General features: G+C 42.5%; 1 protein-coding gene across 2 annotated transcripts in view; it reads right to left on the reverse strand.

Moving 5' to 3' along the window:
• rnf19b (ring finger protein 19B) overlaps window positions 1-27,978 on the reverse strand; it is a 115,710-nt gene that overhangs the window by 80,387 nt on the left and 7,345 nt on the right. The window contains exon 2 of one of the 2 annotated variants that reach the window (XM_033045111.1): window positions 7,228-7,347. The exons of the other annotated variant lie outside the window; for it this stretch is intronic. The gene's annotated coding sequence lies outside the window, so the exon portion shown is untranslated. The remainder of the gene's footprint in view (window positions 1-7,227; window positions 7,348-27,978) is intronic. 2 annotated transcript variants of the gene reach the window in all.

Genomic DNA, 27,978 nt, shown 5'->3' on the forward strand with positions numbered 1-27,978 from the left:
GAAGGTTAAGGGGGGACTTGATAGAGGTTTTTAAAATGATGAGAGGGATAGACAGAGTTGACGTGGAAAAGCTTTTCCCACTGAGAGTAGGGAAGATTCAAACAAGGGGACATGACTTGAGAATTAAGGGACTGAAGTTTAGGGGTAACATGAGGGGGAACTTCTTTACTCAGAGAGTGGTAGCTGTGTGGAATGAGCTTCCAGTGAAGGTGGTGGAGGCAGGTTCGTTTTTATCATTTAAAAATAAATTGGATAGTTATATGGATGGGAAAGGAATGGAGGGTTATGGTCTGAGCGCAGGTATATGGGGCTAGGGGAGATTATGTGTTCGGCACGGACTAGAGGGGTCAAGATGGCCTGTTTCCGTGCTGTAATTGTTATATGGTTATATGGTTATATTATATGGTCATGGGGAGAGCGTACAAACTCGGTACAGACACAGCACCCATAGTCGCGATCGTACCCGGGTCTCTAGCGCTGGGGACAAATTCGCAGCCCACTTCTCTCTGCAGTAAGTTTGAGCTGCATTGCATACACTACAAGGTTTGGCACCTTGTAAAAGCTACCAGGTCAGTTGGTGAGATTAAAAGTCAATAAATCCAAAGGACTCAATGATCCACATCCCCAAGTTTTGAAAGACACCACAGAGATCGTGATCCAGTTATCATCTTTTTTAAAAATGTAGTGTCTGGAACTGTTCCTGTGGATCGAAGGTAGAAAATAATTCCTTACTTTAAAGTAAGGAGTGAGGGACTTAACAGAACACTATTGACCTCTCCACCTAATTCTGTATCACGAGGCTAGTGTTTAATTGTCATATGTGCCAAAACAGAACAATTACAAGGAATAATCAGACTGACTAGAGTCAATACAGATTTATGAATGGGTGGCATTTGACTGCTCTGATGGTTCTCTGAGGCATGTGACTAGTTGGATAGACAAGAGGAACCCCATGATTGTGGTGTACCTGGGTTTCTAGAAGGCTGTCAGTCAGGTCCTGGAAGGTTAGGTTTGATTCCAGAATCTGTGGAGTTGGAATAATATAATGGCATATACTGCCAGAAAGCAAAGGAGAGAAATAGATGGACCTTTCTTAGGATGATAGAGGCGGCACAGTGGTGCAGTGGTAGAGTTGCAGCCTTACAGCCCCAAAGACCCGGGTTCGATCCTGACTATGGATGCTGCATGTATGGAGTTTGTGCGTTCTCCCTGTGACTGCATGGATTTTCTCCAGGTGCTCCAGTTCCCTCCCATACTCCAAAGACGTACACGTTTGTAGGTTAATTGGCTTCAGTAAAATTGTAAAATTGTCTCTCGTGTGTAGGATAGTCTTAGTGTATGGGGTGAATCGCTGGTCGGCGCAGACTCGGTGGGCCGAAGGGTCTGCTTCAGTGCTGTAACACAAGGCTAAAGTCAGGCCAAGACTAGTGGGGCACCACAGTGATTGGTGTTTGGGGACCAACTATCACATTCCCAAATTTGCTCATGATACAAAAACTATGTGTAAACGAGAGTAGCGGGGAGATTGGCTATTATTATATATTCCACAAACTAGAAAATTGTGTATGATTTGGACTCTTAAAGAAAGGATATATTTGCCCTAAAAGGAATGATTTGTTGGACTGATTCCAGGGATGGCCAGTTTGCTGGATGAAGAGAGATTCCCTTGAGTTTTGAAGAATGAGCAGACACACCACACCAGACTCGAGGATCAACATCATTGCACTGCAGAGGATGCAAAGGATATTCACCAGGATGTTACCTGTGACGGAGTACTTCAGTAAGGAGGAAAGATTGAGGAGGTTGGGTCTGTTGTTCTTGGGAGTCCAAGGAAAGATATGATAGACATATAACACCAGCGGCATGGACAGTGTAGAAAGGAGGAATCCTTTCCCTATAACAGAAGTGCCCAAACTACAAGACTAAGATTCATGTAAGGGGGAAGAGGTTTAGATGCAACTTGACAAAGATTTTTTTTTCTACAAAGACCGAACACTTCAGGATCGAACCCAGGTCTCTGGTGCTGTGAGGCAACAGTTATGTGCCTAAATTCAAGTGCAGACCATCTTAGCTCCGGCTCCCCCCCCCCCCATAAATCACTGAAATGAAATTCAGTGTGGAATTCACATTTAGATTCACGGTGATTGCTACCAGATGTTTGGACCGTAATGTGAATAGAATCCTTTGGCAAGGGGTGAACGTGTATGTCTGCCTTATTATTGCTTACGATAGGGATCCTCAGAACTTCAGCAAAACAGAGTTGCTGCCTTACAGGGCCAGAGACCCGGGTTCGATCCTGACTGCGGGTACTGCCTGTACCGAGTTTGTACATTCTCCCCGTGACTGCGTGGATTTTTCTGTGCGTGCTCCAGTTTCCAAAGGTTTGTAGGTTAATTGGCTTTGATTAAGATTGTAAATTGTCCATAGTATGTATGATAGTGTTAGTGTACAGGGATCACTGGTCGGCGCAGACTCGGTGGGACGAAGAGCCTGTATCCATGCTGTATCTCTAACATATACACTAAACTTGAACACCTATTCTTCATCTGCAACCCAAGCAACGAGTATCAGTGGGGTTTGCATCCGTTAAAGTCAAAGATCATTTTTGCTCTGCAGCTTCTGCACTCGTGCAGTTTCCCAACATTGGTCCTTGGCTGCTGATCAACAAACACACCTCAGCTTGCGATCATTCCCCTTCCACCGTCAACCAGCTTTGATATAAAGCGATGACCTCCCGGAATAACATCAACGGACGTAGCATGGGCTCATGATGTTAACGAAGATCAAGAGACAAACCCAAGACCTTGCAGACGGCATGGCTCAGTTAAATAATGTGCTCACTGGCTACACTCCCGGAGCAGTTCCGGCAGCCTACAATACAGACCAGTTTTTGGAAACTTTTCAGCAATCAACTAGAAAATACTTGCAAATAAATCTACAGATGTTACATCAGAATCGTTAATCTTGCTTTGGGAAGGTCACCAGATATCACCAGCAGTCGGCATCTACGCATTCAGCACAAAGACAAAATAAATTGGATAAATTCCTTTTGCTTTATCTTTGCTAGAACGTAGTCTAATCTCAAGTCTATGGCAGCACAGTTGTTGTTATTGAACTGGTATCCAGAGACCTGATCTAATGAACCGGGTGCATGTTGAAAATCTCCCCACTGTAGCAGGGGGAAATAAGTTTAATTCATTAAATAAATCTGGAGTTAATAGCTTGTATCTGTTTAAGAAGGAACTGCAGATGCTGGAAAATCGAAGGTACACAAAAATGCTGGAGAAACTCAGCGGGTGCAGCAGCATCTATGGAGCGAAGGAAATAGGCAACGTTTCGGGCCAAAACCCTTCTTCAGACTGATGGGGGGTGGGGGGGGCGGGGAGAAGAAAGGAAATAGGAGGAGGAGGAGCTCGATGGCTGAGGGAGAGATAGGAAGGGGAGAAGACAGCAAGGGCTAACAAAATTGGGAGAATTCAATGTTCATGCCACCAGGATGCAGACTCCCCAAGCGGAATATGAGGAGCTTGTATCTGTTAATGGTGACCCTGAAGCTGCCAGTCTTCCTTAGGGAAAGACTGTTCTTTAGGGAAAGAAATCAGGCATCTTTGTCCAGAAAATGGACACAAAGCGCTGGAATAACTGAGCAGGTCTGAAGTTAGATTGAAGAATGGTCCCAACCCGAAATATCACCTCTCCATGTACCTCAGGGATGCTGCCTGACCCACTGAGTTACTCCAACACTTTGTGCTTTTTTTTTGTAAACCGGCATCTGCAGTTTCTTGTTTCAGCCATCTTTGTCCTGTCCACCTATATGTAACATCAGGCTCACAGCAATGGTTTGTTAAATCCCAATCGGTCTGAAATTGCCCAGAGAGCCACTGACACTTCAGGACAGACAATAATTGCTGGTCTTGATGCTCAGTTGAATAATTAAAATAAATAAGCTAAATGTCACATGTTATCCCATTTTGTGAGCAGTTCTAGTTTGCCCTATCACAGGAAGGATGTGGAGGCTTTGGAGAGGGTGTCGAGAGGTTTTACCAGAATCTTGCCTGGGTTAAAGGGTATTAGCTGGAAGTTTGGACAAACTCAGATCATCAGAGGCTGAAGGGAGACCTATCCTGACAGAAGTAGATAAAATTATGAGAGGCAGAGATAAGGTGGACAATCAGAACCTTCCTCCCCCATGTTGGAAATCTCTAGAGAGCATAACTTTAAGGTGAGAGTAACATAGTTTAAAGGATATAAGTGGGACATTTTTGTTACCAAGAGAGTGGTGGATACCTGGCACATGTTACTAGGGGGTAGGGGTGGAAACTGATACAATAGTGACCTTCAAGAGGCTTTTAGATAGGCACATGGATATGCAGGGAATGAAGGAGGATATGTGCAGCAAAGAGATTAACTTGGCATCATGTTCGACACGGACATTGTGGGCCAAAGCACCTGTTCCTGCACTGTTCTGTTCTAAGTTTTATATACTTTGAATGTTGTCGACCATTGTGGTGCTTTGATACATGTTATTATTCCACATAATCGTTGCACGACTTTAATTGAACAAGTAACTGAACTGATTACAATTCCTAAGGTTGTCCTGATTTTAGTCGTCAGCAAACACAGCAGACTCCAGCAACCCTTTCCTTCCTCAATAAAGACGTCCTCGTTCCATGGTAACACCACAGACCTGTATGGTCATTAATTCAAGTGACGCAGTCAAGGCATTTTCGCAGGAAGAACTGTGTCGAGCCATATTAAAGTTAAAATCTTGGAAGCCGAACAGTTTGGTTAAAATAATAAACTTGACATCTCACTTGACAAACTCACACTTAAGAAACATTATTACGTAGGCAGTCAAGGAATTCTGGCACCTAGAATTGTTTTTGTGAAACACCATGATGCGTCTCCCTACGTCAGTCATGTGGGACTTGACGTAGAACTCAACCATGTAACAAAGCTGGTAACAATGACCACAAGAAAACAGTGGTCATTTCCTGCAAGCACGACTGAGTTCAACGAGCAAGAACAGAAAATGGCACAGCTGACTGCTCGAGTAAAGGCCAAACTTAAAAATCCCATTGTTTCAAATTACTTCTCAATACGTACCACATAATACACACCAGATCTCAGAAGAGATTATGATTTTTTTTTACCTTCAGTACTAACATAGCCATTTAATTTTCAAAATACTTTTCTTGTTAGTTAGGATATAATCACAGAAAGTAGGTTATATCATCCTCTTCTTAGGCAGCTTAGGGTTCAAGGATGGCTTAGTTCCACAGATAGAAACAAAATGCTGGAATAACTCAGCGGGTCAGGCAGCATCTCTGGAGAAAAGGGATAGACGATGGTTCGGATCGGGACCCTACTTCAGAACGTCACCCATCCTTTTGCTCCAGAGATGCTGCCTGACCCGCTGAGATACTCCAGCATTTTGTGTCTATCTTTGGTATAAACCAGCTTCTGCAGTTCTTTGTTTCTACATTTTGTCTAACTTTTACTCTTGTGACACAAAAGGTTATGGGGCTGGTGGCAGCTGAGGTAGACCACTTCTTCCTTTCTTACTCAGGGTCTTCCTGCTCCTGATACACAGCCTTTGGGTTCCCCAATCCAATCTTAATTGCTCCTTGTCCATTTTGAAAGTCCATTGGCCAAAGATTCAGGGAGGCAAGAGCCATTTATTCAAAGAAGCAAAGCACATCCTTGAATCTTCTCTTGTATTGGCCTGGTAAGCTTGAAATAGCGTTTGTATCAGGAGTTTGCTGTTGGACACGCAAATGCCACAGGCTGCCTAGTATTGCCGACTTACTGTAACCAGAGCCTCAATACTGATGCACAATGCGATGGGTCCTACCCTCAAAATTATAAGAGGGCAGGAGAGGGAAGGTACGGGGATTGGAAAAGTTGAGATGATCCAGTTACTACCTTGATATCTGATGCCCTCTATCTCTTTGTGAGTTTCCAATTACTGGTCCCAACCTGCTGACTTAACCATGTTCAGGCAAGCACACTATAGCGGAGGAGGCGTGATGGGCCGAGTGGATCAACCTCTGCTCCTATGTCTTACACCTCCATTCCACAGGGATGGACTGGGGCTGAGGGCTCTCCACCTCTTCTTTGAACAGAAGCTTAACCGGCCCCGTTGACCAATACACTCATTCGCCTGATTTGATCTCACCCTCACATTTAAACAACTTCTCCTTTGACTCAAACAAACTACTGGTAGAAGTTGTCAGAAGGTAGACAATAATGCTGGAGGAACTCAGCGGGTGAAGCAGCATCTATGGAGAGTAGGAGTAGGCGGCGTTTCGGGTGGAGAAGTTGTCAGATCAGGTCTTCACTCTCCTTCATCTCCACGCACTTTCGCCACATTAAAAAGGTGTAATAATGGCAACCAACATCGGCCCAAGCAATGCCTGTCTTTTTGTCAGATACATGGAACAATCCTTGTTTCAGTCCTCTACACAACCCCTCCCTCAACCCTGTTCCCCACTACATTGATGATTGTATTGAAACTGCTTTGTGCACTCAGCAGGAATTTCAATGTTTCAATACTGTTGCAACCAATTTAAACAATCTTCTTACCTCTCACCCTTCCCTTTCTGCATCTTGATCACATTCCCACAGCTACCTCCTTCCAGACGTCTTGAGTCTGAAGAAGGGTTCCGACCTGAAATGTCGTCTGTGCATTCCCTCCACATATGCTGCCTGACCCGATCAGTTCCTCCAGCACATTGAAAATATTTAAAGAGATATAGCATGGAAACACACCCTTTGGCCCACTGAATCTTCACCAACCATCGATCACCCGCTCACACCAGATCTACGTCATCTCATTTTCAGAACACTAGGGGCAATTTTACATCAGCCAATTAACCTACGCACCTGGATGTCTTTGACATGTGGGAGGAAACCGGAGCACCTGGAGGAAACCCACGTGGTCACAGGGAGAACGTACAAATTCCACACAGATCAAACCCGTGTTTCTATCGCTGTGAGGCAGTAGCTCTACCAGCCACGCCACTGTGCCGCCCAATACCTTTCCGCTGTTTTGCTCAATAGTCCTTCCAACCCTGTCTCCTTGTTAAAAACTCAATGTCATTTTGCAAGGTCTCAGATCTACTCTGATGACAGGGTGTTCCACATGGGTCCCTCAAACATTTCCCTTTTTGTTTAATCATGGTTTCCCCTCTCTTATTGTCGTCAGAGCCCATAACCTGATCTTACCCATTTCCGGCACCTGATGGGCTCCATTCATCTGGAGGGTCATGTTCAACTTTTGACTCTGCGCCTTGTGAAGGATTAATCGACCTTGGAAAGAGTCCAGAGCAGTTCACCTGAAGAATACTGCAAATGGGTCAATTATGAAGAAAATCGGCATGCATGGCCTTGAATCTAGAAGACTGAGCGTAAACTAAATATAGTACCCAATTAAATGTTGAAAGAGTTTAATCTGTTACAAATAGAGAAACAATTCCCTCCTAGAAGTGGTTCAGAAGGGCCTATCCCTTCATGTTCTTATGTAGGAAAGAAGTGGCTTCTAATCTCGCAAGAGCAGGGTGAAAAATTATCATCTACAAAGGGTACACCACCCCGATCCAAAACAGCCTGAAGAAAGGTCCCATCCATGAAACGTCGCCTATCCATGTTCCTCAGAGATGCTGCCTGACCCGCTGAGTTACTCCAGCACTTTCTATCTTTTTTTCTAAACCAGCATCTGCAGTTCGTCGTTTCTACGAGTTACTCTAGCACTTTGTGTTTTTGCTCAAGATTCCAGCATCTGTAGTTTCTTGTGCCTGCAGATCACTCAGCTGTATACCCTTCTATCACATGCTTTTTCTTTCAAACTCCCCCGATTCCAACCTCACCCAGAAATTTATGGCAAAATGGCCTCTCTGGATCGTTAACATGGGCTGTGCGATCATGAAATAAACTGAAGTAGGCCTGTCTTTACCTGGCTGCCTTGTTCCAAAATTAAACTGCTCCATCTTGTGGCCATTTGGAACGTTGCTCACAACCATCCCATAAAAATACATTTCTGTTTTTTATGCGCTATAACATTGACACGTTAAAAAAGATGCTATTTTTCCCCAACATCAAGTGTTTTATGAGCCAATGGTGGGAAAACGTTGAAGAAAAAAAATCAGCTACGATCACATTGAAAGGCAGATTGAGAGGCCTAATGCCATCTCTTGTTCCTGCTTGAGTTTAGTTTATTGCCAAGTGTACCGAGGTACAGTGAAAATATGTTGTTGTGTGCTAACAAGCAGTGGAAAGACAATGCATGATTACAATCAAGCCAATCAAATTAACGTCAATGCATGGTTCATTAGTACCTTAAGTAAACTTCGTGGATTCAACTACATTCGGGAAAGCCCTGTTTGTGATGTCGATAAAGAACGTGACCTCAAAATGAATTAGGGAATTCAAAATCATAACTCTTCTCAATTCAGCAGTTCTAAGTTTAAATAAATCATTGTGATATTTTATAAAATCATAAATCCTTGGTCGAGTTATTCTCTTAAGGGTGTAGGTAATCAACAATTAACTAATTGAAAGCTTGGGATGAATCTGAGCAGGTAAATTGAGCCCATCAGCAACTCCTGACAGTGACATAGAAAGAATGGTATCTTCAATTTTTTTTAAATGCCCAAGAAAAAATTGGCCTCTTCTCAGTCATTTAAAAACAACAAAGTAGTCCAATGTAGAATCAATATCCCGTTCCTGCTTTCTCCCCATATCCATTGATTCCGTTAGCCTTAAGCCACAAGCTGCCAGAGGAGGTAGTTGAGGCAGGGACTATCCCAACATTTAAGAAACAGTTAGACAGGTACATAAATATGACAGGTTTGGAGGGATATGGACCAAACACTGGCAGGTGGGACTAGTATAGCTGGGACAGATTGGCTGGAGTGGGCAAGTTGGGCCGAAGGGCCTGTTTCCACACTGTATCACTCTTTGACTTTGATTCAAATAATCTCTTTCCTTAGATATGTTTGAATTCTGTATTAAAGTTGCTGCTTATAATCCAACCTTTGTGCTCTTTGGCCCACAAAGTATTTTCTTGTCCACTTGTCGTATTTCAAGTGTATAGTGTTCACGAAGAGTGAACAATATCTCCTTTTTCCTGATTCTAGTATCTGATTTTGTCACGGAGTTTCGTAATTTTCCCTCCAGATTCAGAAACCAGTCAAATAGCACAAAGCCATTAAACAATGAAAGGGGAAAATAACAATGCTATAGATGTTTTAAATCTCCTCAGACTAAAATTAAACCATTTCAAATATATGTTAATAACTAGAGGCTGTGAAAAATAATTTGCTGCTGTTCTGCTGAACAATAGTAATGTGATTTTTCTTGAATGGTAGTTCCTTGCTTTTATATTACCCATTTATCCCCAAATGTATGTCCCGTCAAAAGCTCCACAAAGACTTTGATTTGAAAATCCAAATTGATTAAAAATCTTTTATTCCAATAATTATAAAACCTGTTACACTCGGAAAGAGCTGTCAAATAAAAAAATATCTTGAAGAAATTACAGAAGATATTTGTATTTGCATTGAATGACTCGAGCATCTGTCTGATTAAGAAATACACTAGGGTACCAAATTAATTTAAAAATAATATATTTGAAATGAGCCACAATTTACTTCTGTGGAGTGAACTGTGTTTTTTAAACTCTTTGTGTGCTCTGGAAAATGTTGATTATAATTGTTTTGTATTTGGTATTGATCAGATAAAATTATCTGGCCTGGAAATTTTATATCTGAATCAAATTTCTCAGTAAGGCTAGAGGCATAAGATATTAATGTCCTGACAGAGTCATAGAGTGATTAAGTGTGGAAACAGACCCATTGGCCTGTTTTCACCCACCGGTCAACATGTCCCAGCTACACTAGTCCCACCTGCCAGCATTTGGTCCATATCCCACCAAACCTGTCCTATCCATGTACCTGTCTAACTGCTTCATAAACATTGGGATAGTCTCTGGCAGCTTGTTCCATACACCCACCACTGATCTCCTAGTGCTGATCTTTCTCGTCATGTCCCTCACTAATACGCTAGGCCACCCCCATGTTTTTGATGTGTAGGAAGAAACTGCAGATGCTGGTTTAAACCGAACATAGACACAAAAAGCTGGAATAACTCAGCAGGTCAGACAGCGTCTCTAGAGAAAAGGAATAGATAGATAGATAGATAGATCCTTTATTGTCATTCAGACCTTTCGGTCTGAACGAAATTGTGTTGCCTGCAGTCATACACAGAATCAATAATAACAAAACATACAATAAACACAAATTAACCTTCCACCACAGTGAGTTCACCAAGCACATGTGATGGAGGCAAAGTCTTAGTCTCCGTCTCTTCCCTCCTTGTTCTCCCTCTGCGCTGAGGCGATCGATCCAGGCCGAAGATGCCGCTCTCCAGTCCAGCGGACCTCCGTGGTGATGTCGCCGCCGCCGAAAGCCGGAACGCCGTCTCCGCTCCGAGACGGCCCGCCACAGCATCAGCTCCGGGCCGCCGCCCCCGCTCCAGGCCGCCACCCCAGCTCCGGGCCGCCGACCCCGCTCCAGGCCGCCACCCCAGCTCCGGGTCCCGCAGTCTCCGCTCCAGGCCGCCACCCCAGCTCCAGGTCCCGCAGTCTCCGCTCCAGGTCCCGCAGTCTCTGCTCCGGGCCGCCGCCCCAGCTCCGGGTCCCGCAGTCTCCGCTCCAGGCCGCCACCCCAGCTCCGGGTCCCGCAGTCGCCGCCCCAGCTCCGGGTCCATAGGTGATGTTTTGGGTTGAGACAGGCCTGTTTCCTTTATCATCGTTACTTTTTTGCGTATCTTTTACACTGTTTACTTTCCAAGGCTATTTCGACCCAAGTCCTCCACAGCCAAACAAGGCATTTGCTTGCTTTTGTTAATTATTAATGGATTAAAAAATAATTTTTCTTCCAATAGATATGATGGATTAAAAAATAATTTTTCTTCCAATAGATATGAGTCTGGCCTATGTTCAATGATAGACCCCCACCTGGTCTGCTGACCATTGCTGCTTCCTCTCCACCTCCCATCCCTCTCTCCATCACTCCTGAGATGTCACCTGTACGGAGTCCCCTCTTTCCACCTCCCACTCCACCGGCAGCCCCACCCATGACTCTTCATACTGCTCAGGTCAAGGTGATGCTGGACAGACTGAAGCCAGGGAAAGCAGTGGGGCCTGATGACACCAGCCCAAGGCTACTGAAGACTTGCTCTTCAGAGCTGTGTGGTATTCTAACACACCTGTTCAACCTGAGCTTGCGTCTACAGAGGGTTCCAAGGCTGTGGAAAACATCTTGCCTGGTACCTGTCCCAAAGAAGACCCATCCCACTCTCCACAATGACTACAGACCAGTAGCGCTCACTTCACATATAATGAAGACATTGAGAGGCTTGTCCTTTCCTACATCAGGACTAGTGTGTCAAATCAAATGGATCCTTTACAGTTTGCATATCAGCCTAACATCAGTGTCGATGATGCCCTCATTTACATGCTGCAGAGGGTGTACACACATTTGGACACTACTGATGCATCTGTAAGGATTACTTTTTTTGACTTCTCAAGTGCCTTCAACACAATTCAGCCCCGACTGCTAGGGGAGAAGATGGAGAAGATGAAAGTGGATCCATCACTGGTACTGTGGTGTTTGGATTACCTTTCCCTCAGACCACAGTGCGTGCGCCTACAGAACAGTGTCTCGGGCACCATCTTGAGCAGCACAGGGGCTCCACAAGGAACTGTGCTGGCTCCGTTCCTGTTTACCATCTACACAGCGGATCTCCAATGTAACACCAACAGCTGCTTTTTGCAGAAGTTTTCGGATGATACAGCTGTTGTCGGCCTCATTAAAGGGGGCAATGAGGAGGAGTATAGAGACATAATAAGTAACTTTGTGGAGTGGAGTGCACACAATAACCTCCATCTTAACACCAAAAAAACAAAGGAGATAGTTGTGGACTTCAGGAGGGGGAGGAGGAGGACTCAAGCAACACCAATCACCATTAAGGGCACTGAGGTGGAGGTGGTCGCTAATCACAGGTACCTTGGGGTGCAGCTTGACAGTGAGCTGAACTGGAAGTGTCATATGGAGGCGGTGTACAGGAAGGGACAAAGCCGACTGTATTTTTTAAGGAGGCTGAGGGCATTTAACATCTGCCAACCCCTACTGTGCAGTGTCTACCATTCAGTGGTGGCCAGTGCTCTGTTTTTTGCTGTGGCCTGTTGGGGAGATGGCGCCCGTATAGCGGATAAAAACAGACTGGACAAGCTAATCAGGAAGGCCGGCTCAGTGGTCGGGGCTGAGCAACGAACGGTCCAGCAGGTGGCAGAGGCCAGAACTCTGAACAAACTGGGTTCAATAATGACCAACCCCACTCACCCACTCCATGCCCTGAAGGTGATCAAGAGCAGCATCTTCAGTCAGAGGCTGATTGCACCAATGTGCAAAACTGAGAGACATAGGAAGTCCTGTTTACCAGCTGCTATAAGGTTATATAATGCGCATAAATAACTGCATTTTTTTTTAAATTAATTGTATTTTAACTTGTATTTTAACTTGTATTTTAACTTGTTAAGTATGGAAGCCATGGGGTTTATCATTACCTAACTTTATGTATTACTACTGGGCAGTGCATATTAAGAACATAATGTACTGGCTGGATAGTTCCACTCAGCAGTTGGAGTGGATAAGAATGGAGAAAGAGGAGTGCTATCCGCACGATATAGGAACGATCCTGCTCTCACCGATAAAATTGAATAGTATAATATACAAGAAGAACCCAATTATTCACAATATAATAAGAATTTGGAAACAAATAAAAGTATCCTTGAAATTAAATAATTTATCAGTACTAACCCCACTATTGAACAACCCCGCATTCAAACCTTCTCTTATCGACAACACATATCAACAATGGGATAGACTGGGGATTAGGAAAGTAGGGGATATGTATGAATTGGGTAAACTGTTATCATTTCAACAATTAAAATTAAAATTTAAATTGAAGGATAATCAATATTTTAAATATATACAGGTATGTGACTTTATGAAGAAATATATACATAGATTTCAAACTATATTTTTAGACCCTTTAGAAGAAGCAATGAATATTAAGGCTGATTCACAAAAATTAATTTCATACTTTTATAATAATATATTAGATAGAGAATCACCCTCAACAGAAGCACTAAGGGAAGATTGGGAACATGAGCTAATGATAAAGATCTCGAAGGATAGATGGGAAAAGTATTTGATGAATACACATAACTGTTCTATTAATACAAGACATAATTTAATTCAATTCAAATTATTACATAGACTATATTATTCAAAAACGAGGTTGAATAAATTTTATCCAAACGTCTCTCCCAGATGCGATAAATGTTTGTTTCAAAACGCTAATTTAACACATTCATTTGTAGGATGTACAAAGTTGAATAAATTTTGGAGTGATATATTTGATATATTTACAAAGCTCTTCAAGTCAAGAATAGAACCCAAAATGGAATGGATTATATTTGGAATAATAGGAGAAGATACCAATTTAAATAAAGACCAAAATGTTTTTTTTAATTATGGGTTAATAATTGGAAAGAAATTGATACTTAAATTTTGGAAAAATACAACCATACCAACTGTTAAAATGTGGATTAGGAATATGATGGACATAGCACGCCTTGAAGAAATGAGACTCCGACTAATAGATAAATATGACCAATTCTTAAGGAGTTGGTCTCCTTTCATCGACTTTTTGGAATCATGTGATGCAGCGGTACCATAAGGATTGCTGATTTCAGTTCATGACGTGGATAGATCTACATCTCCGAATATAGATTTGAAAAATTCTCTTTTAAGGGGCCTTTTCTTCTATTTCTACTTTCCACCTTTTCTTTTTTATTTTATTTTTTTATTTTTATTTTTTATATCCACACTTCACATTTTTCTACTCTCTACCATCTATTTTTCCACTCTTTCCCCTTTCTATTGTTTTCTTTTTCTTGTCTTGCCTACTCATAACATAAAACTAGAGGTTGTACATAGAATGGATTACGGTATGACATAGTTGGCACCTAAAATTAGGTGCCACTGTATTGTTTTGTATTGTATTAACTTCTAATAAAATAAACAAAAACAAAAAAAACAAAAAAAAAAGTATGGAAGCCATTTGAGGAAATGTGTGGTGTTATGTCTGTCTTGAAGCTGTCGTGGCACTGTAATTTCCTGTAAAGGATTATTAAAGGTATAATCAATCAATTAATCAATCTTGTGGTAGCATCACTTTCTGCTAATGCATACTGTGTGGCTATGAACTAAATAACTTTGAGTACATAATTACTCTGGGCCTGCGGTTTACCTGGAATTATGATCCATGAATTATGGTTGTTATATTAAGACAGTAAAAAAATGTATTTATTAAAACACACAAAAATTCTCCACAACCTGCAAGAATATCAAGAATTCAGCAAAATATTCCCAATAATTCAGCTAAGAACACAACACAACAAATGCTTGTAGATACTCAGTCCTTGATGGTCAAAGATCTGGGTCTGTGAAATGTTACCCCTGACTTTCTTTCAGCTTTGGAAAAAGTACATAGAAGTAAAACATCTATTGTGGATTAGAAGGTGAATCGGCTGGTTCTAGGTTTGTCACAGCCGATACTGGAGCTCATATGTTCATAAGTTCTAGGAGGAGATTTAGACCATTCGGCCCATCAAGTCTACTCTGCCATTGCTGATCTATCTTTCCCTCTCAACCCTATTCTTTTGCCTTCTCCCCATAACCCCTGACACCCTTACTAATCACTTGCGGTCACTTTCTGGTAACAACCCGGACTGATGGAACAGTTATAAATGGAATTTAATGTAGGGCCAAAGTTTCAAAACTGATGGCGTGAGCCAAGGGAAGGAATCTTTGCATCCACTAATTATCCCATTGGATGTGTTTATTGAAATATGGGAAAATATAAAATTAAGATACAAAGCTAATCAAATGAAAAGTGTATAGCATCATGAGAGGAATAGATTGGGTAGATGCTCAGATTCTCTTGCCCAGAGTAGGTGAATCGAGGACCAGAGGACATAGGTTTAAGGTGAAGGGGAAAAGATTTAATAGGAATCTGAGGGGTAACTTTTTTTCACACAAAGGGTGGTGGGTGTATGGAACAAGCTGCCAGAAGAGGTAGTTGAGGCAGAGACTATCCCAACATTTAAGAAACAGTTAGACAAGTACATGGATTGTACAGAATTGGAAGGATATGGACCAAACGCGGGCAGGTGGGACTACTGTAGCTGGGACATTATTGCCAGTGTGGGCAAGTTGGGCTAAAGGGCCTGTTTCCAAAATATCAAGCTTCCTTCTTAAATGATGTTTACAAGGACTGGTCCAACCATATCAATGGGGTGACAAGATTCTGCCGTGGAAGGGTGTTCCATGCACTGTGCCTGGGGTTATAGCTATCAATGGTCATGTTCAACTAGCACGGATCGTCATAGCTGCAATGGACAGTGGGTAGCCAAAGTCCGTTATTATTAAAATCATTATTTTACTGGTACTTTAATTTCACTTATGCCAGGACAGGACACATTGATGCAGCTTGAACTGACAGCTGGCCAAAGGCCTTCTCTATGCAAGGAGGATCAAAGCCGTCTGTCACCATCAATTACAAAACAGACCGAGAGCATGAAATCGGTTAATTGAAGAACAGTTCCTCTGCTAGCAATCCCACTCCCTGCTGAAGAATGTTCTGATCCACTTACGATCACCTCATTACGCTGATCCACAGGGGGTTGTGTTCAGGGTCACGCTAATGTGTTTGCACAAGAAACTGTGCGCACAACTCCGCAAAAGTAAAGAACAGTCGAGCACATCCTGGTGCACAAGCAGAAACCCCTCATCAGGGAATTGAAGGATAGAACATGAATAACGCCATTGGTCTGAATGCGATTTTCTAAGCTGCACACATCCCCCTGGAGACAGGAATAACTTGTAAACAAGACCGTTTGTAAGGATGGCTTCGTCACGGCTAGACAATAAATAACTTGGTGTGCTCGGGCACAGTGGCAGCCATGAAAGGTCGTACCTGGTGTGAACTCGAGCACCTCAGGACTACACTGAACCCCAGTACCACACAGGCTGAAAGCTGCACATTAGCTTCAGATTTACAGAAAGATCTTCAATAAAAGCAGCAGTGACCAACAATCATCCAAGTAGAACAAGAAAGCAGCTGCAAATAACATGTGTAGAAGCAAAGGTACACAAAAATGCTGGAGAAACTCAGCAGGTGCAGCAGCATCTATTGAGCGAAGGAAATAGGTAACGTTTCGGTCCGAAACCCTTCTTCAGACGCAATGTGTTGAAGCAAGTTTATTTTCACTCACAACTTCAATCAGGTGTCTTTTAGTGACTGTTTACATTGCGAGTAAACCGGTTCTTGACATGACCAGGCGCGCCCAATGGTTCAATGGTGTATTTGTTATCACATGTACAGACCTACATGCTTCTTTTTGATTCTTTTCGTGTTCGGGGTTCCGCTAATATGCTTGGACAAGAAACCGTGTGCAACTCGGCAAAAGTGACGAACCATCGAACACATCCTGGGGCTCAAACAAAAAGCCCTTCATCAGGGAATCGAAGAATAGAACACGATTGACACTAATGGTCTGAAGTGCGATACATGACACATGAGATTTTTTTTTTTTGCATACAGTTCAGTAAAGTATTACCATACGTAAGCATAATCCCCAATTAGTACAAGGTCCCACTGAGTTACTCCAGGTTTTTGTGTCTATCTTCGATTTAAACCAGCATCTACAGTTTCCCTTCCTACACATGAAAATAATCCACTGAGACGGCATGCAAGAGTCGCCAGGTTTTGGCGACTAGGTATATTCCCAATCATTCCTGTTCAACAGAACTCCGGGAAGACCACAATCCCTTAAGAATTTCATATGTTTCTATACGATGCCCTCTCATCCTTCTAAATTCCAGTCAATGTCCACATTCCAAAATGAATTTTTTCAAAAAGTAGAGTCATAGTCATACAGTGTGGGAACAGGCCCTTCAGCCCAACTTGCCCGCACCGACCAACATGTCCCATCTACATCAGTCTGAAGAAGGATCTCGACCCGAAACATCACCCAATCAGTCTGAAGAAGTCTCAACCCGAAACATCACCCATTCCGTCTCTCCAGAGATGCTGCCTGCCCTGCTGAGTTGCTCCAGCATTTTGTATCTATGTCTCATCTATACTAGTCCCATTTGCCTGCGTTTGGCCCATACCCTTCTAAACCTATCCTATCCATGTATGTGTGCCAAATGTTTGTTAAACGGTGATTATAATAATTACAATCAAATATTATTTGGCTTAAGTATCAGAACAGGATAACAGAAGATAAATGATGAGACAACTATCACCCTCTCAAGCCAGTAGAGTGTGTAAAGGCAACAGATTGGACCCGATTATCTCCATGCTTTCATAATTCAGCACTATTGTACACACTGATCCTCTACGTACTGCTCTATCTGCAGAGCCAACTGGACGGGTTATTGTAGAGAGGCTAAGCTATAATTCTAACATTAATACAGAGCACACGGTGGTGCAGCGGTAGAGTTGCTGCCTTACAGCGCCAGAGATCCGGGTTCAATCCTGACTACAGGTGCCCACGGTACGGACCATTTTTTTCTCTGTGACCGTTTGGGTTTTCTCCGGGTGCTCAACTTTCCTCCCACACTCCAAAGACAAGTGAATTTGTAAGTTAATCAGCTTCTGAAAAATTGTAAATTGTCTCTAGCATGCAGGATGGAACTAATATGAACGGGTGATCGATGGTCGGAGTGGATGTAGGAAGGAACAGCAGATCCGCTGACCTGTTTCCACGCTGTGTCCCTAAACTAAACTAATCTAGAGGCACTGCTGAATGGACGGGAGGTTAAAATGAGAACCCAAGTGTCCAACTTAGATGTTGCTGCTGAAGAACAGAGATTTGCAAGCAACATCAGTACAACAGATCACCTCCCCTCTGTTTTGGGGATATTGCTGTGCATTGATTATTTCATCCAACTATACAACAATAATGTCTAGATTTAAAAGCTAGTCATTGGCTGTGGAATACCTTGAGGAGTTATGAAAAATGTGAAATTTGCCATATGGCACAATCTTGATATTTTCTCATTGTATGATATTGCAGAGTTGTAAAGTGGTGTGACACAAACAATGATAACATTTACAAGCACGTTTGATGATAAATTAATTAAATTTTACAAGCACGTTTGATGGGTATACCTGAAAACGTGGCTGCTGGATCCTTCAGTGGCCAGGAATTAAAGATAACATAGCATTTAACAGAATCATCTTCAACTGTTTTAGGAACATAGAAACATAGAAACATAGAACATAGGTGCAGGAGTAGGCCATTCGGCCCTTCGAGCCTGCACCGCCATTCAATATGATCATGGCTGATCATCCAACTCAGTATCCCGTACCTGCCTTCTCTCCATACCCCCTGATCCCTTTAGCCACAAGGGCCACATCTAACTCCCTCTTAAATATAGCCAATGAACTGGCCTCAACTACCTTCTGTGGCAGAGAGTTCCAGAGATTCACCACTCTCTGTGTGAACAAAGGCACAATATCACATTAACTGGACTGTTGAACATAAAGGGTCTGTCCCACTGTACAAGCTAATTCAAGAGCTCTCCCGAGTTTTTTTTTAAAAACGGACTCGTGGAAAGCATGTAGAATGTACGTAGCGGGTACGTCAGAGCTCGGGGCGTCTCTTAGTGGCTCGTAACGCTAACGGCAGGTACTCGGGAAACGGGGTAAGCTCGTGAAGACTCGTGAAGATTTTTCAACATGTTGAAAAATGTCCACGAGAGCCCCGAGTACCAACGAACGGTTATTACCGTAATTCTCCGAGTTCCAATCAGGGGAAACTCGGGAGAACTCTTGAATTAGCTCGTACAGTGGGACAGCCCCTTAAGTAGTAGGAACTCTCCCAGCTGAGCTCTTTCCTCTTCAGATAGTTCAAAGCTGCGCGCCTTTGAAAAACAGGGCGGCACATAGTGGCACAGCTAGTAGAGCGGCTGCCTCAGAGCGCCAGAGACCCTGGTTCAATCCAGACCTCAGATGCTGTTTACATCTCCTCTCTGTGACCGCGTGGGTTTCCTCTGGGTGTCCCGGTTTTTTCACACATCCCAAAGACATGTTTTTTTTAAGGTTAATTGACCTTTGTAAGTAGCCCCTTTTGTGCAGGGAGTGATGAGAAGGTGGGATAAGATGGAACTAGTGTGAATGAGTGATCAAGAATTGGCATGGTCATGGTGAAGCAAGGGGCCTGTTTCCATGCTGTATCTCTAAACTAAACTAAATAAATACCATTCTCTTAAAGTGTCAGTAAAAGGAATTATTGAGCACCTGTATTCAAAAGAGCTACTGAGAAACACATGATAAAATTACAATGACCAACATACACAGTAGTTCAAAACATTATTACAGTAATGTTTTCACTGATATGATGAGAAATATTATGTCTCAAGGAATCTGTTTCAAGATAAGGAATGGTTTTGGATGACTATCATTTGGAACACTGGTAATGAAAACTGCACAGCAGCTGCTATTCACTGGTCCCCTCTCACTGTGCTACCTCTGCTTTCACACCAGAACGGAGCCTGGAGCTTTGACGATATTTACTCAGCCTGTGTCTCTGCGACAGCACGACTCAGATACCAACTTGACTATTGAATTACAGTTTGTATTTGCACAGAATTCACCAGCAGCTCTATGCTTGAAGGTTACATGACGCAAAAGAACCTTCTCTTCTTGCTTCTCCACCTCAAAATGCTCGGCTACCCTCTGTGGTGAAAGGCAGTTGTCGACAATGACAAAAGATAGACACATAAAGCTGGAGTAACTCAGCGGGTCAGACAGTGTCTCTGGAGAAAAGGAAGAGGTGACTTTTCGGGTTGAGACCCTTCTTCTGAAGTAGATAAAGCATCTGAAGGTGATAAAGGAAACAGCCCTGTCTCGGCCCGAAACGTCACCAATTCCTTTTCTCCAGGGATGCTGTCTGACCCGTTGAGTTACTCCAGCTTTTTGTGTCCATCTTCGGTTTAAAGCAGCATCTGCAGTTCCTTCCTACACATTACCAATGACGAATATGTGTCCATGGAAACAGTTAACATAGCCTTAACATAACATCACGTATTGCGTACAGTTTTGGTCTCCTAATCTGAGGAAAGACATTCTTGCCGTAGAGGGAGTACAGAGAAGATTCACCAGACTGATTCCTGGGATGTCAGGACTTTCATATGAAGAAAGACTGGATGGACTCGGTTTGTACTCGCTAGAATTTAGAAGATTGAGGGGGGATCTTATAGAAACTTACAAAATTCTCAAGGGGTTGGACAGGCTAGATGCAGGAAGATTGTTCCCGATGTTGGGGAAGTCCAGAACAAGGGGTCACAGTTTAAGGATAAGGGGGAAATCTTTTAGGACCGAGATGAGGAAAACATTTTTCACACAGAGTGGTGAATCTCTGGAATTCTCTGCCACAGAAGGTAGTTGAGGCCAGTTCATTGGCTATATTTAAGAGGGAGTTAGATGTGGCCCTTGTGGCTAAAGGGATCAGGGGGTATGGAGAGAAGGCAGGTACAGGATACTGAGTTGGATGATCAGCCATGATCATATTGAATGGCGGTGCAGGCTCGAAGGGCCGAATGGCCTACTCCTGCACCTATTTTCTATGTTTCTATGTTTTATCACGGTGGTGATTTTAATCTTCACGGTGGTGACTTGCTTGCACAACCTGACAAGACTTTTCCAAAACGAACAATAACCTATTTCATAATGACCTAGTTATAGAGTCTTCATTGCTGCTGTGCATGGATTGTTGTACAGACAGATGGAACATTTACATACAATCTCCCCTGTGCTCATCACTGGAAAGACTTGCAATTAATGATGATAACCCATCTTCTCGAGTAACTGCAGCCTCTGTATTAAAGGTACCCTCATGTGGAACTCCAGGATTCTGACCAGCAGTTGGCCATGTAGTCATAGAGTCATACAGCTCGGAAACTGGCTCTTTGGCCCAACTAATCCAAGCCTTCCAAGATGCTTCATCTAAGTTAGTCCCTTTTGCCTGTGTTTGGACCATATCCGTTTGCTGGTCAGGATTCTTTGTGTCTTGGAATGAGAACGGAGGTGGAGATGCCTCCAATAATCTGGTGCTCTTGTCCTTCCGAGTCATGGGTTTGAGAGGTAATATCGAAGAATCCATCTAAATGAGTTAGATAGTGCACGGTGTAGCCATTGAATACAAAGAAGTGGCCAAAGATCAAAGGTGCCTTACTGTCACACGGGTAAATGCACGGTGAAATTCTTATTTCGCATACGGTTCAGTAAAATATTCCCACACCTTAGCACAATCCCCGATTAGCAAAATGTACAGAAACAGTCCACTGGGGCCACGTGCAAGAGGTGGCAAGTTTTGGCGCCATTTTCAAAGTCCAGTCCGTGCCGTAGGTCATATGAGCGGCGCCCGATCAAATGAGTATTTGGGATGGTTGTCAATATACTTTCATTGTGTCTTTGAGCTTTTTGAATGATGATTTTTGAGCCGCACTCATTCAGTAGGTGGAGGCTGATCCGTCCATGTAACAACAAAACTAAAATGTACTGAACTGAACTGAACAAAACACCAAGCATGACACCACTACCCAGAAATAAAGCTGGTGATTTGAGAACATAACAAGGCAAAATGAATCGAACCCTAGAATTACTTTAAAGAAATCTTGAACAATGAGCCAGTCATTGTTGACAGCGATCCCTCATTTTGAAGATGGCTCCACCACAGATCAATTTGAAAGACCTGAGATGACTCAGGAGTCCCATCCTGGAGCAACAAACCCACCTGCATCAGGTGGTCATCTCCAGGGTGGCTAGTCCACCAGACTTGGTTATGTCGCATTCATTGAGAATGTTGGCACGAGCACTGTGACCTTTGCAACCAGTGTGGCACAGTGACACAGCTGGTAGAGCTGCTACCACACAGTGCCAGAGACCCAGGTTCGATCCTGACCTCGGGAGCTGTCTATGCGGTGTTTGCACTGCGTGGATTTCCTCCTGGTGCTTCAGTTTCATTCCACAACCCAAAAAATTCCCGGTTTGTAGATTAATTGGCGCTTGTAAATTGCCCCTAATGTAGGGAGTGGATACGAAAGTGGTATAATGTAGAAGTGGTGTGAATGGGTGATCAATAGTCAGCGTGGATTCGGTGGGCCGAAGGATATATTTCCATGCTGGATCTTTCAACAAAAAAACAGTTGTGAAGGATTTTCCAGGGATGACAAGGCGGCACAGTGGCGCAGCGGAAGATTGCTACTTCTACAGCGCCAAAGACCCGAGTTCGAACCTGACTACATGTGCTGTCTGTATGGAGTTTGTATGTTCTCCTCGTGACCTACGTGGGTTTTCTCCGGATCCTCCGGTTTCCTCCCACACTCCAAAGATGTACAGGTTTGCAGTCTAATTGATTTGGTAAAATTGTAACTTGTCCCTAGTGTGTGTAGGATAGTGTTACTGTGCAGGGATCGCTGGTCGGCACAGATTCGGTGGACCGAAGGGCCTGTTTCCAAACTGCATCTCTAAACAAAAACTAAATAATTGATATTTGCCATTGAGAATTGTGTCGTGTTTGTAAGACACCAAGGTTTTGTATCCATCGACACAGACTGGATTATACATCTGGTACGTGGTGCCCTTCTGCACGCCATGTTCATCAACCACCCCGGAACAAACCTCCCAACAGAAGCCTCCCATTGATACATACACACTTTGAGAAAAATGGTTACAATTGTGTATCTTCAAACATAGACATGCTCCCCAGGGTCTGTGTTCTTGATTGAAGAGAGTCACTTGATGTTCCTACTTTGCATTAATGTAACATTGTTATGGGTGTGGTCCACCAACTTTAAGTCTCTAAGGTGTTTGGTCTAGAAAATGAACCACATTGACTTTTGGGCATATTGTGCCTCTACCAATGAGCCTGTTGGGCCTGGAGCGGGGCCGTACATCGCCCGGCGCGGCCTAAAATGGCCGTGGGACTTACCATTGCCCGCCTGGGGCTTCAACATCGGGAGAAAATGGAGAGCAGGGGAGAGAAAAGCCTTTGCCTTCCATCACAGTGAGGAGGAAGTTCACTGTGATGGATGTTTGTGTGAATGTTTGTTTGGTTGTGTGTCTAGTAGGAATTGTTTTTTTGTTTGTATGGCTGTAGAAACAGAGTTTCGTTTGAGCCTCACTGAGGTTCAAATGACAATAAATATTGTATTGTATTGTATTGTATTGTATTGTATTGTATTGTATTGTAATAATATAAATCTTACTTACTTTAAGTCACTGCAATCATTTGTAAGAACAATTTTAAAATACCAATACACAATGTCCATATCCACTTTAAAAGGTTTATCTGATACAGAAGTCCATTTATTAATGAATTTAAATTATTAACGAAGGCAGTATTTTTTCGTTGGCGTAGTATTTCTGATTTGGGACGGTGTCGTGGTGACGTGGTCAATCGTCAGCGTTTGTTATGGGCGGTAACTGATCTTGATTGTTTTTCACGATTGTGAACATTCTATTAAGGGCATGTACAAAAGGGGCAGGTTTCTGCTTCTTAAACCCCTTACATCAAAACAGTAAACGCTGAAGCAGTACAAAAGATTGGTGAATTTTCAAGGTTAATGAGTAACACACTGAGGCACTGAAGTTTCACTCTACGCAAATTTGTTTTCATGCATTTTGGCAAATTGCACCTAATATCTGCCTTCCCATGTTCTCATGCACCCATTACATTACGGTTCCCTTTAGAAATGTCTAGATAGCCAAATGGCTTTGTAATGATTTCCTAGTTCAACAAATACAGTTTGTTATCACTGGGTGGTCAAGCAAAGAGCGTTCACATCGCGGCCCTGTTTCCACCAATCTTTCCACCACCACGCACAAGAAGCACAGGAAGCGCAAGGCTCTGGCTGAACCACTTCTAATCTTGTGTGTGGACTCGATAAGAAGAAAAATATCTTCATTCATAAATATATCTCAGCATTTAAAAATACAATTGCATAGGTGCTGTATTCATTTCTACATATTAAATGTGAATTATCGAGTCAATAAGTGTTTACCTTTGGCGATGATGCTCATATCCCATGAATTAATAATAAGAAATGCAAACCATTTTCCATACATTCTGTCACTACGACGAAAAACATATATCTTCTGATCCTTCTCTTTTTGTCTGTATCCCATTAGAACCAAATAGTTTTCCCATGACAACTACCTAACCACCAACCTCACATATACCCTCCAGCTGCCCTTCTCCTGAGCCTGATAGTTAAACCCTAAGCATGTAGAATATCGGAAAACATTAAATAATGAGTGGGAAATCACCAGCATTTCATCCGGCTAAACTGATGTATCAGTGCAAGGATTCATCAAGTAAAACTTCTTATTGACACAACTATTGAAATAATAAATTGATGATTGTTCAAATGTCTCAAGTGAGCTACAATGTAAAATCTGATGCATGATATATTGTTAATATCATTCACGTGTTATCGTTCCTCGTGGGATGGAAGCAATGTTTGACTTCCACAGTGTGAGACATTCAAGGAGAGCACTAATTCCATCCGTTTGTGTATTTTTGATATGTAGTTAAAACATACTAATGTTTTCATGAAACTGTCTCTGTCAGAGGAGCATAAGGTATGAAATAAAATTGAACACTGTTGGAGAAACATTGTTGGCGATGTACATTTGTTTCAGTCACTGATCTTAGAGACATTTGATGAAAGGGCTAAAACTTTATAACTAATACCAGCAAACTATGTTATATTATCATGTTTTAGCTGTATATCAAAAAAGCACAAATGGTCTCTTGCGTATTCTCCAACTAATTTTGAAAGACAAATTCAACTTTTTTTAAATATAAAATGTGAGAAACACAGCAAACTATAGTAAATATGTCAAATTCTGTTGACATATTTTGTGCCTTTAGCTGTTCCAGCTGTTCCAACTCCGGGTAAGATACAACATCTGGGTAATTATTATTTTTTTAGTTTCATATATTTCCTAGGAAGAGAGGTGATGTTGGTGAGAAGGGAATATAGGTGGGCTGCAAATGTATGGATTAATTCAGTCCCAACAAACTGCTGAAGAAAAATTCTGCTCATCTAGTACCCGAATGTTGGACAAGCTGAATGATAATTCAGGGATTGTGTTTGGGCTGGAAGACTGGCAGGCAGTGCTGGGTTAATTCAGGCAGTGATGAGACACAACTAAGCATCATCAATACACACATGGATCCTCACATGATGTGCATGAATAATGTTATGAAGAGCAGCATTTTGGCAAGAATCATGATAGGGGGAGGCTCAAGAGCAATAATGGCCGGCATGGTGGCGCGCGGTAGAGATGCTGCATTTCAGCGCTTACAGGGTTTGATCCTGACTACGGGTGCTGTCTGTACGGAGTTTGTACGTTCTCCCTGTGATCGCATGGGTTTTCTCCGATATCGGATTCCTCCCACACTCCAAAGACGTACAGGTTTGTAGGTTAATTGGCTTGGCATGTGGAAATTGTGTAGGGGAATGTTAATGTGCGGGGATCGCTGGTTGTAGTGGACTCTGTGGGCCAAAGGGCCTGTTTCCGCGCAGTATCTCTAAACTCAACTAAAACTAAACAAATTGCTTGGGAACACGAGAAGTAAAGTTGTGGAAGTGGAAACGGAAGCTATTGTTGATGATAAGAATTATTTGAGGCTTAAAAGGGGAACCAGCCGATGTAGTCCCATGGAAGGTTTAAACCACAGACAGTGAGAAAGATGATGAGGAATAGATTACACTTGTCAAATTCACATTGAATATCATGTATGATTGGTTTATTTTGTATAATAATATATTATTAAGTATTGGTTTATTATTGTCACGTGTACTGAGATACAGCAAAAAGCTTTGTTTTGCGTCTATTCAGGCAAATCATACCTCACATGGTACCACGCATCCCCATATCCAATACAGAATATGATTTCATTAGTCAAGGTAACTTTCATTTTTTTTAAAGTCTCCCAATTTACATTTAAACTAGAATGCAGCAGGGATTGCAGCAATTCACGGCCCAGTAAACCTTTAAACCACACTGTTCACTCTACCCAAGCTAAGGGTAGAATCAAACTGTACACAAGTACAACAGTTAGTGCAAAAAGAGAAAGGAAACACAGTGCAGAATATAGTTTTAAAGATGCAGAGGGAACCCAAGTGCAAGAGCAGCAATGAGGTGGATTGAGAGATCGGGAATATATCCTTAGTTTATGAGAGGCTGAGCAGTGCTATTTCATTCTGAGGTGGGCAGGGGGCGAGGGGGGAGCCAGTTGAAGGAATTCAACTGAAGGATATTGGGAGGTCACAACAAGTTCAAGGGGATTAAGGGAAAGGAAAGCTGGAAATGTGTTTTGGCAGTTTGCAAAGAAGCCGGTGTCACTACCCATTATATAATGAATGGTGGTGATAAGGAAAGGAAATGGCAATAAAATGTTAAAAGCAAATTGTGACAAGGCTAAACTTTTAGCTTCCTAAAAGAAATGGAAGTGTGTTTTACAAAGCAAGAGATGGCTGACACCGTTTTGAGATCAAATCTCTTCACATTGGGGATAGAGGGCTGCTATGAGGATGGTATAACTAATGCTTATGTTTCACTTTTATTGCAAAGAATCTCATCTGAGCTCCAGGTATATGACCTGACCATCTGCTCGTTATTATCCATTGCATTTAACAAGCAGATGGTCTTTTTTTATTTTTCCCCATATCCTTTACAGGATATGATTTTATTAGTCAAAGTAACTTTCTTTTTTTTCACATTCCCCATTAACATTTAAACTGGAATGCAGCTGGGATTGCAGCTATTCTCGGCCCAGTAAACCTTTAAACCTCACTGTTCATTCTACCCAAGCTAAGGGCATCATCTAAAGATGTATAAAATAGAATGTCTAAACACTGTGGGTGGACAAAGAAATTGGCTTCTATCAATTGCCTCTTGTGTGTAGAATGTGAAAATGGGATAATGTGGAACCAATGTATGGGTGATCGATGGTTGGCATAGACTCAGTGGGCCGAATGGCTGGTGTCCACACTGTATCTCTAATCAAAACGAAAAATGAGGACTGCATGGTAGAATTAGAGACTTTTTTAGCTAGTCACTGCAAAGAGCAACAACTACAGGGTTCATTTATATAGCACTTTCAACGTTGAACAAAATGTCCCAAGGCACAAGAAAGGAATGAATATCGTCGAGAAATTAGGGGGATGACCAAAAGCTTGGTCAAAAGGTGCCTGCTAGGAAGGGTTTGGAAGAAGGAGTGCAAATCTTGCAGAGGCAAAGGAGAGTGAAACTAGTTGAGAGTGTTGAGTCCAAGCAGCTGAAGCTTGGCCATTAATAGCAGGTCTAAAGAGGGGAAAGAAGGTATGTTGATGGATGTAATAGAGTTAAAGGAAATTGGAGAGTTGCATGGGGTGGGTTGAAGTAGAGGCCACAGCAGAAACGTTGACTGTCCATTTCCCTCCACAAATGCCACATGACCTGCTGAGTTCCTCCGACAGTCTGTTTTATACTTAAGAAAGAACTGCAGATGCTGGAATAATCGAAGGTAGACAAAAAGCTGGAGAAACTCAGCGGGTGAGGCAGCATCCATGGAGCGAAGGAATGGGTGACGTTTCGGGTCGAGACCCTTCTTCAGTCTGAAGAAGGGTCTCGAACCGAAACGTCACCCATTCCTTCGCTCCATAGATGCTGTCTCACCCGCTGAGTCTGTTTTCTAGTAATTGATATATGCATTGGTGGTGCTATTGCTTAGCCTTTTATCTGACAAAGTTAATAGCTTCTAACTCTTAATATGTTTTTGGC

This window comes from Amblyraja radiata, chromosome 27 (assembly GCF_010909765.2).
Source record: "Amblyraja radiata isolate CabotCenter1 chromosome 27, sAmbRad1.1.pri, whole genome shotgun sequence".
NCBI lineage: Eukaryota > Metazoa > Chordata > Chondrichthyes > Rajiformes > Rajidae > Amblyraja > Amblyraja radiata.